Source organism: Myotis davidii, unplaced genomic scaffold (genome assembly GCF_000327345.1).
Source record: "Myotis davidii unplaced genomic scaffold, ASM32734v1 scaffold1069, whole genome shotgun sequence".
Lineage (NCBI taxonomy): Eukaryota > Metazoa > Chordata > Mammalia > Chiroptera > Vespertilionidae > Myotis > Myotis davidii.
This window is the reverse complement of record NW_006300018.1, coordinates 638,335-645,541: the sequence shown is the minus strand read 5'-3', so window position 1 is coordinate 645,541 and position 7,207 is coordinate 638,335.

The following is a 7,207-nucleotide window of genomic DNA, read 5'->3' as shown; positions in this document are numbered from 1 at the left end:
TCCTGCAGCTAGAGATGGGACCATGTTAGAAAATGATCTCACAGGTCAGTAAATGGTACTTCACCAATTTGCTCAGATTTCGCCTAGCAGCGGCTAACTGGCAGCAGGCCCACCAAGATGTGGAACAAGAATGAGAGAGGACAACAAAGTCAAGGCGAAATGCTGGAAGGAAGCAGGCAAGACGCTGCTGCAGCTCTCAGGCCCCACGCTGTAAGAGCTCTTGGGCCTCCTCCCCCAGAAAGGAGTGCTCGAGATTAGGGGTCAGCATCATGTTTCAGAAGGTGGCTTTTTTAAAATAAGTTTTTAAATTGTTTCAGAGAGAGAGGAAGGGAGGGAGGGAGAGAGAGAGAGAGAGAGAGAGAGAGAGAGAGAGAGAGAGAGAAACATTGATGAGAGAGAACATTAATCGGCCGCCCCCTGCATGCCCCTGACTGGGGATTGGGTCCACAACCCGGGCAAGTGCATCCTCTTGGTGTGTGGGTCGACACTCAACCACTGAGCCACACAGGCCAGGCCAGAATGTGGCTTTTTAAGTCACACTGTCCTGGGTTTGTATCTTGACACTTGAGCTACCATCTTGAGAGTTTGCAACCAATCTGGACTTGTTTCCTCATACCAGTGCCCACCTCATAATATTGTGAGCATCACATGAGAGAGAATGCATTTAAAGCAGTTAGTATAATGCCTGGCACACAGTGAACAGCCAATAAATGGAGCTATTCTTCTAGCTACAAGTTGAACCACAGAATTGGTGCCCCAGGACAGGAAAAGCTATTAGCGTTTCTTGATGATCCTTCAGTCTCTAAATTGAAACACATGGACCTCTCATCTGGCTAGTAAAGAGTTTATATCTTGTTTGACATAGAAATGAGGTCCCACCTTGAGAGCAATGTTGAACAAGAGTAAGAATACCCTGCTGTGGGCTTCTAGCGAACAGGAAAGGCGAGAACTCGTGACTGCTCCGCAGTGTAGGGACTGCTGCTGGCTCTAGGGCTGGCCGGTGAACGGACTGGAGGCTTAATAAGTAATCAGTCTCGCTTCCTTAATGCTGCCTCTCCTCCCTCACCCCTCTCATCCCTTATGCTAAAGGGACTTGACCCTCACATGTGCAATCATTCTTGGCCCTCCTCAGTTATTCTGGGAATTTAAGGAACCCTAAGTCAGCACTCAGTGACTTGGCAGCAAGCCCACAGGCACTGCTGGCTCTACTAGACCCTCTGCTTCAGGCCTAGTAATAGGGTGTCTATCGTGTTCCTGAAACCAAACCTCCTTATGTCCCAGCCTTAGTCACTTGGTCTTTCATCCCTTTGTACCTGAGCTCCCTCTTGTCTGCTCCTCTGCCCCATACTGATGGATTTCTACTTCTTGGACCCTTATTTTGCCTGGTTGCAACCCCCCAATGTCATCCTATCTAGTTCTCCCCTTCGGCTCAGCTTCCTCCCACCCGTTTTGCTGGAGTTCCTCAGATAATCTCCAGATGAGAGGGCAAGAAGCAGGTTCTGCTGGGCGTGGAATCACCTGAGGCTCCTAGGTAGGCAGTGGTGACGCCTAGAACAAGTTGTCCTCCCTCTGTCTGGGCTTTCCCCGGGCCTTCGGGAAGGGCAGAGATGCACATCCGGGGTCTGCGGCCGTCCAGGCCAGTCTGCACTGAAGGCCTGCTGTTCTCCAAAAGGGCTCTCAGGCAGCAATAGAATCTTGTGTTTGCCTCAGAAGTAGGAATGTCCAGCCCCCCGTGTTCTGGCGCAGCAGCGGGATGGCTGAGTGTGCTGCCAGCTCTGCGGGTGGCTGCTAAGTGCACCTGGATCTGAGGGGGGAACTGCAGCGGCGTCTAAGGGTGGTGCTGTCAGCTCCCACTCCTGAGCTTCGCACCACTGCAGTCCTGCATGTGAGACAGGGAAGCCTACCCTGCTCCCATCTGCTCCTGAGCGGGGCATGACATACACTGTGCTTCATACTCTCCTCCACCGAGTAATAACCCTAACAACAGCGAAGAGTCACTGAGCAGTGACTAGCATCGTCCAAAGCTTTTCACGTGCATTATCTCATGTAATCTCCCACCACTGTGATATCCGTGTGATAGATAATCCCCATTTGAACATTAGAAAACTAAGGCATAGAGAAGTTAAAAATCTCACCTCAGGGTGTTTCAGCCAATAAATAGTAAATTGAACCTGCATTCAAAACCACTGCCAGTCTTAAGGACCAGGCATTTGGGAAAAATAAAGAATGAAAAGGAAGGGAGGGAGGGAGAGACAACAGAACAAGGGAAAGAAGAACCTGGCTACTTAGCAAGGCAAAATGAAAAATAGATACAGAGACTGCTCAGGAAAATATTAAGTTTGAATTCTGAAGAACAAAGGTTAGTTTTCATAACCTGCTTTTATGGGTCAGCTGGAGGTGGGATGGTTACTGTTGCCAAGAAGTCCAGAGCCAAGTTTGAAACTTGATCACAGCAACCGTGGTTAACCAGTATTGATGGGATATTTATCTTTGATGTTTATGTTTTCTGGGCTCATTGTATGTATCTTTTGTTGCAAGCTACCTTGACTCCTTTGTGGAAAGAGGATCAGAATAAATAAATGAGCTAAAGTACACCCAAAGTTCCAAAGAATAAATGACTCCTATATTTCTTGGGCAGTGGGACAGTTTTAGTTTCTCTTCAGGAGACAATGAAACTATTAATTCCTTACACCAGTCTCTCTTGAGTTGTCAGAGAGTTGACATCTCTCTGTTTACCTTGAAATATTTCAACATGCAGAAACGCATGTAGAATAATATCTCAGAGAAATACCCTATATCCCACTGAGCACAAAGAGATTAATATTTTTCCACATTTGCTTTAGATTTTTTAAATAAAACATTATAAATAGAGATGGAGTTCCTGGGTACCTCTTGCCCTCCCTAGAGGTAACCACTATCTTGAATTCAATACTTAATATTCATTCATGTTTTCATACCATTCTATTTATGCATACATGCATAGGGAGTTTATTGAATTGAGATTTTCTATTTTCAAGTTTAGTATAAATGGTACCATGCAATGTATATTTTTCTGCATCATTTTTTTTCACTCAATGTTCTGCTGCTGAGTAGCTCTACTCAGAAACCACTGATGGGAGCAACTCTGCTCTTTTCATTTTACTGCTGTTCGATACTCGGTGGTGTGGGTGATACACGATCTACACATCAATTTGCCTGTTGGTGACTTCTGATTTATAACTATTACAGACAATACTGCTTTGAATGTACAGAACTTATTTGCATGTGGTTTGGGGGAGGTACACAGTTAGTGGTGGAATTGCTGAAGATTGACCTTTTGCAGGGAAGATAACCAGCCTAGGGCATGACTGCTTTTTAATTTAAAAAGTTTTAATTTCAGACCATCCTTTGTGGTTACTTTAGGTCTCTGAGTTTGCAAAGCCACCACACAGGCCTTCCCTGAGCTAGTCAGGTTAGCACGTGGCCCCTTTTCACCCACAAATTTCATTCATCAATTTTTTCTTTGATGGCAAGTGCTTGGTCCGGGTGGGAGGCAACTAATCAATGTGTCTCTTTCACACTGGTGTTTCTCTCTGTCTCTCCCCCTCCCTTCCACTCTCTCTAAAAATCAATGGGAAAAAAATATTCTTGGGTGAGGATTAACAAAAAACAAATTAAAAACTTGACCTATCTTAGGTGATGTTTTTGACATTATGAGATGACTCTCTTTTATTTCTAGAAATTATTTTTGCCTTAAAGTAATTTAGTTCAATAAAGCTACGCCAGCTTTCTTTTTATTAACATTGGAAGGAGATATTTCTATACACTTTAAGTTGAACCGTTCTATGTTCTTATGTTTTAGGTGAGCTTCTTTTAAATAGCATATAATTTATATTTCTATCGAATTCACAATTTAGCTTTCTAAAGGTTGAACTTAGTCCTTTTATATTTACTAGAATTATAAAACTAACTGGGTTTAAATTAACCTACTCAATATGTGATTTCACTTGTCCCATGTTTTGTTTTCCTCCTTAATTGCTTCCTTTTGAATCACTGGGAATTTTTCACCCACTCATTTTTCCTATATGAATTTAGGAATATATAAAATGGAGGTTTTGCTATGAGAGATAGATAGGTAGATTCATAATAAACAATGAAGTTAGAGCTGAGGATAAAAACATCACCAGTTCAATAAAGCCCACATTTTATTGGACTTGGCAAGGTACAGTTGTATTTCATATTCAAACTTTTCTTTTTCACCTATTTATTTTTTTAAAATATATTTTATTGATTTTTTACAGACAGGAAGGGAGAGAGATAGAGAGTTAGAAACATCGATGAGAGAGAAACATCGATCAGCTGCCTCCTGCACACCTCCTACTGGGGATGTGCCTGCAACCAAGGTACATGCCCTTGACTGGAATCGAACCTGGGACCCTTGAGTCCGCAGGCCAGTGCTCTATCCAGTGAGCCAAACCAGTCAGGGCTCTTTTTCACCTATTTATGTCAAATTCTCATTTTACACAATTTCATTTGCCCAGCACATTCACTTTCTCATCTCATTTGCACTGGAATTAGCTAATTTTTTAGGTTTCTATTATTTGCATTAATATAATAAATTTATCATTATTCTTAATCTCCAATAAGCCATTTTTGTAAATTGGGGAAAAAACATCATAATAGAAATGACAAACATGTAAACTAAGGAAACTCATTTATTCAACAAATATTTATTTGCGTATTTACTATACGCCAGGCACTGTGCTGTGGCTGGAGGCATGCAAGTAAGCAAGAGTGGCTGCAGCTTCACAGAAGTCATAGTCAAGTGAACAATAGAATGTGAATGGTGAGAAGCTACGTTGGCCCAGAGGGACTATACTGACTGACTCCTGGCAGAAAACAACTGATTGGAACATGGATATTCTTTCAGAATATAAAAATAAGAGCATTTTTATATTTCTGTGAAAATAATTAATTTATGTTCCAACTTTGTTGCATATATATGAAAACAATTTAAAAATTAGTTTTGACCTTTTTTCAGTAGCCCTCTCATTTAGAGTGCTGGGGTCCACCCGTGTTCTAGAGAAAGTGGTTTGAGGAACATGCATATAGGTGTTGGTTTGTTTTTAAATACCCCCTCCACCAGAATAGCAGAAATTGAGTTTGGTAAGATTGCCTTCACATCCTAGCTCCAGGATGGGCCTTGATTGACGTGAGCTGGTTAACAGAGTCTCATGCCTTTTGCTACAGTTATTGTACAGTGAATCAGGCCTAAGCCAGTTAACATATGGACTTTAACATCAGAAATTGGCTCAGTTCAGGCCAATTAGAGAATAGTGCAATTGTTTGTTTGTTTTGAATGTTTACAAATAAGATCTCTCTCTCTCTCTCTCTCTCTCTCAATCTCTCTCTTTCTCTCTCTCTCTCCAAGGTGCACAGATGTGAAGCCTGGAGCTCCTGCAGCTACTTTAATACCATGAAGAAACCACCCACATCCACAAGGGGAGAGCTGAGAAATTAAAGAGAAATGAGAAGGAGAACTAATTGAACCATGCATGAAGCCCTCTCTACTGCCGTACTTTCCCCCTCCTGAATGAAATCTGGGGCCTCAGCAAGGAAGATGCAAAGGCTGGGGTCAGGAATAATTTGAAGGTTTACTTACTCATATGCCTTGTGGTTGATACTAGCTGCTTATTGGGACCTCAGCTGGGGCTATTACCCAGGACACTTGCCCATGACCTCGTGAGGTGGCTGATTGGGCTTCCTCACAGCATGGTGACGGGCCTCCAAGAGAAGCATCCCAGGCTCTATCGTACTGTATGACCTCGCCTCAGAAATCACAAGCATCACTTCAGATCCCGGATCATGTAGATTCAGCTTTCGATGGGTAGAGTATTGAAGTCACAGTGTCAGCAGAGCATGTGAAACTGGAAATAATGTTGCAGCCATTCTGAAGCTGTTTGCCACACCTACCATGCTAATTTTCTATTCCCTAAGGCCTTGGGCATTTTGCAACATTTCTTTCTACTTTTTCATCTAGCTAAGCTATACCTGGTCTCCTGTGCGTGAGATATCCTTATCAATGTGTGCACAGGCCCCTGTCTTTCTTTCTTAGAATTTACTTGTAATTTATCTGCCCTCCTCTTTATATCTTTAAATTTGAAAAATCATTGGAAACCATGGGATATTCTTTTTGGTCAATCCTCACCCCAGGATATTTTTCCCATTGATTCCTAGAGAGAGTGGAAAGGAGGGATGAAGGGAAGGAAGAGAGAAAGAGAAAAAGAGAGAGAGAGAGAGAGAAACAATGATGTGAGAGAGATACATCAAGTAGTTGCCTCCTGTAGATGCCCAGACTGTGTCCAGGGATCAAACCTGCAACCCAGTTACAGGCCCCTGACAGGGAATCAAACCCATGACCCTGATGCTCCAACACTGAGCAACATGAGCCAGGGCCTATGAGTATTTTTAAATTTCCAATGCAAATGACTTAACAGCAGTGGTAGAACTTTTGCTCATATATGCACCCTTCCATGCCCACTATTACACGTGACTATCAAGTTGAAAAAAACCAACACAAGAGTGCCCAAAGGATTGATGGCTCCTTATGTTGGGAAAAGCAGGAGTGGGGAGTGGTGGATCAGAATGAGCCTGGAATATCTCGTTGTCACCAGAAAACCAGAATTTTATATTTAAAGGATGTTAGGAGCAATATCAAAAGGCCAAAGGACCCAATTTAAGGGTTTCCATTAACCAAGGGGTGATAATTTAAGCACAATATAATATTGTTACTGTGCTTACTTGGAGTAAGTTGAAGCTATGAAAGATCATGGATTCATAATTATTCTCAATAGAGAAAAATTTAACATAATGAGTACAGAAATATGGTTGTAGTTCAAAAATGGATAACCAAACATGGGCTATTACCCAGAACACTTATAGGTTTGTTTCTTGTTGATGGATTTATAACAAGTATCTATTGTTTACTTAGGGCTATTTTGTCTCTCCCACTAAATTACTTTCTTTTTAATATAAATATATGTGCATATTTATGTCTGTGGGAAATAAAATTATGGAACTGAGTAAACCAATAATGTAGGATAAAACAGGACACAGCAAGAAGAGGGGGTACTGGTTTGGTTGGCATTGGGATTAGCATGTAATAATTTAGGTGGAAAGAAGGTTCAACACTTAATCAGGATCAGTGGTCACACAAAATTACCAAGTA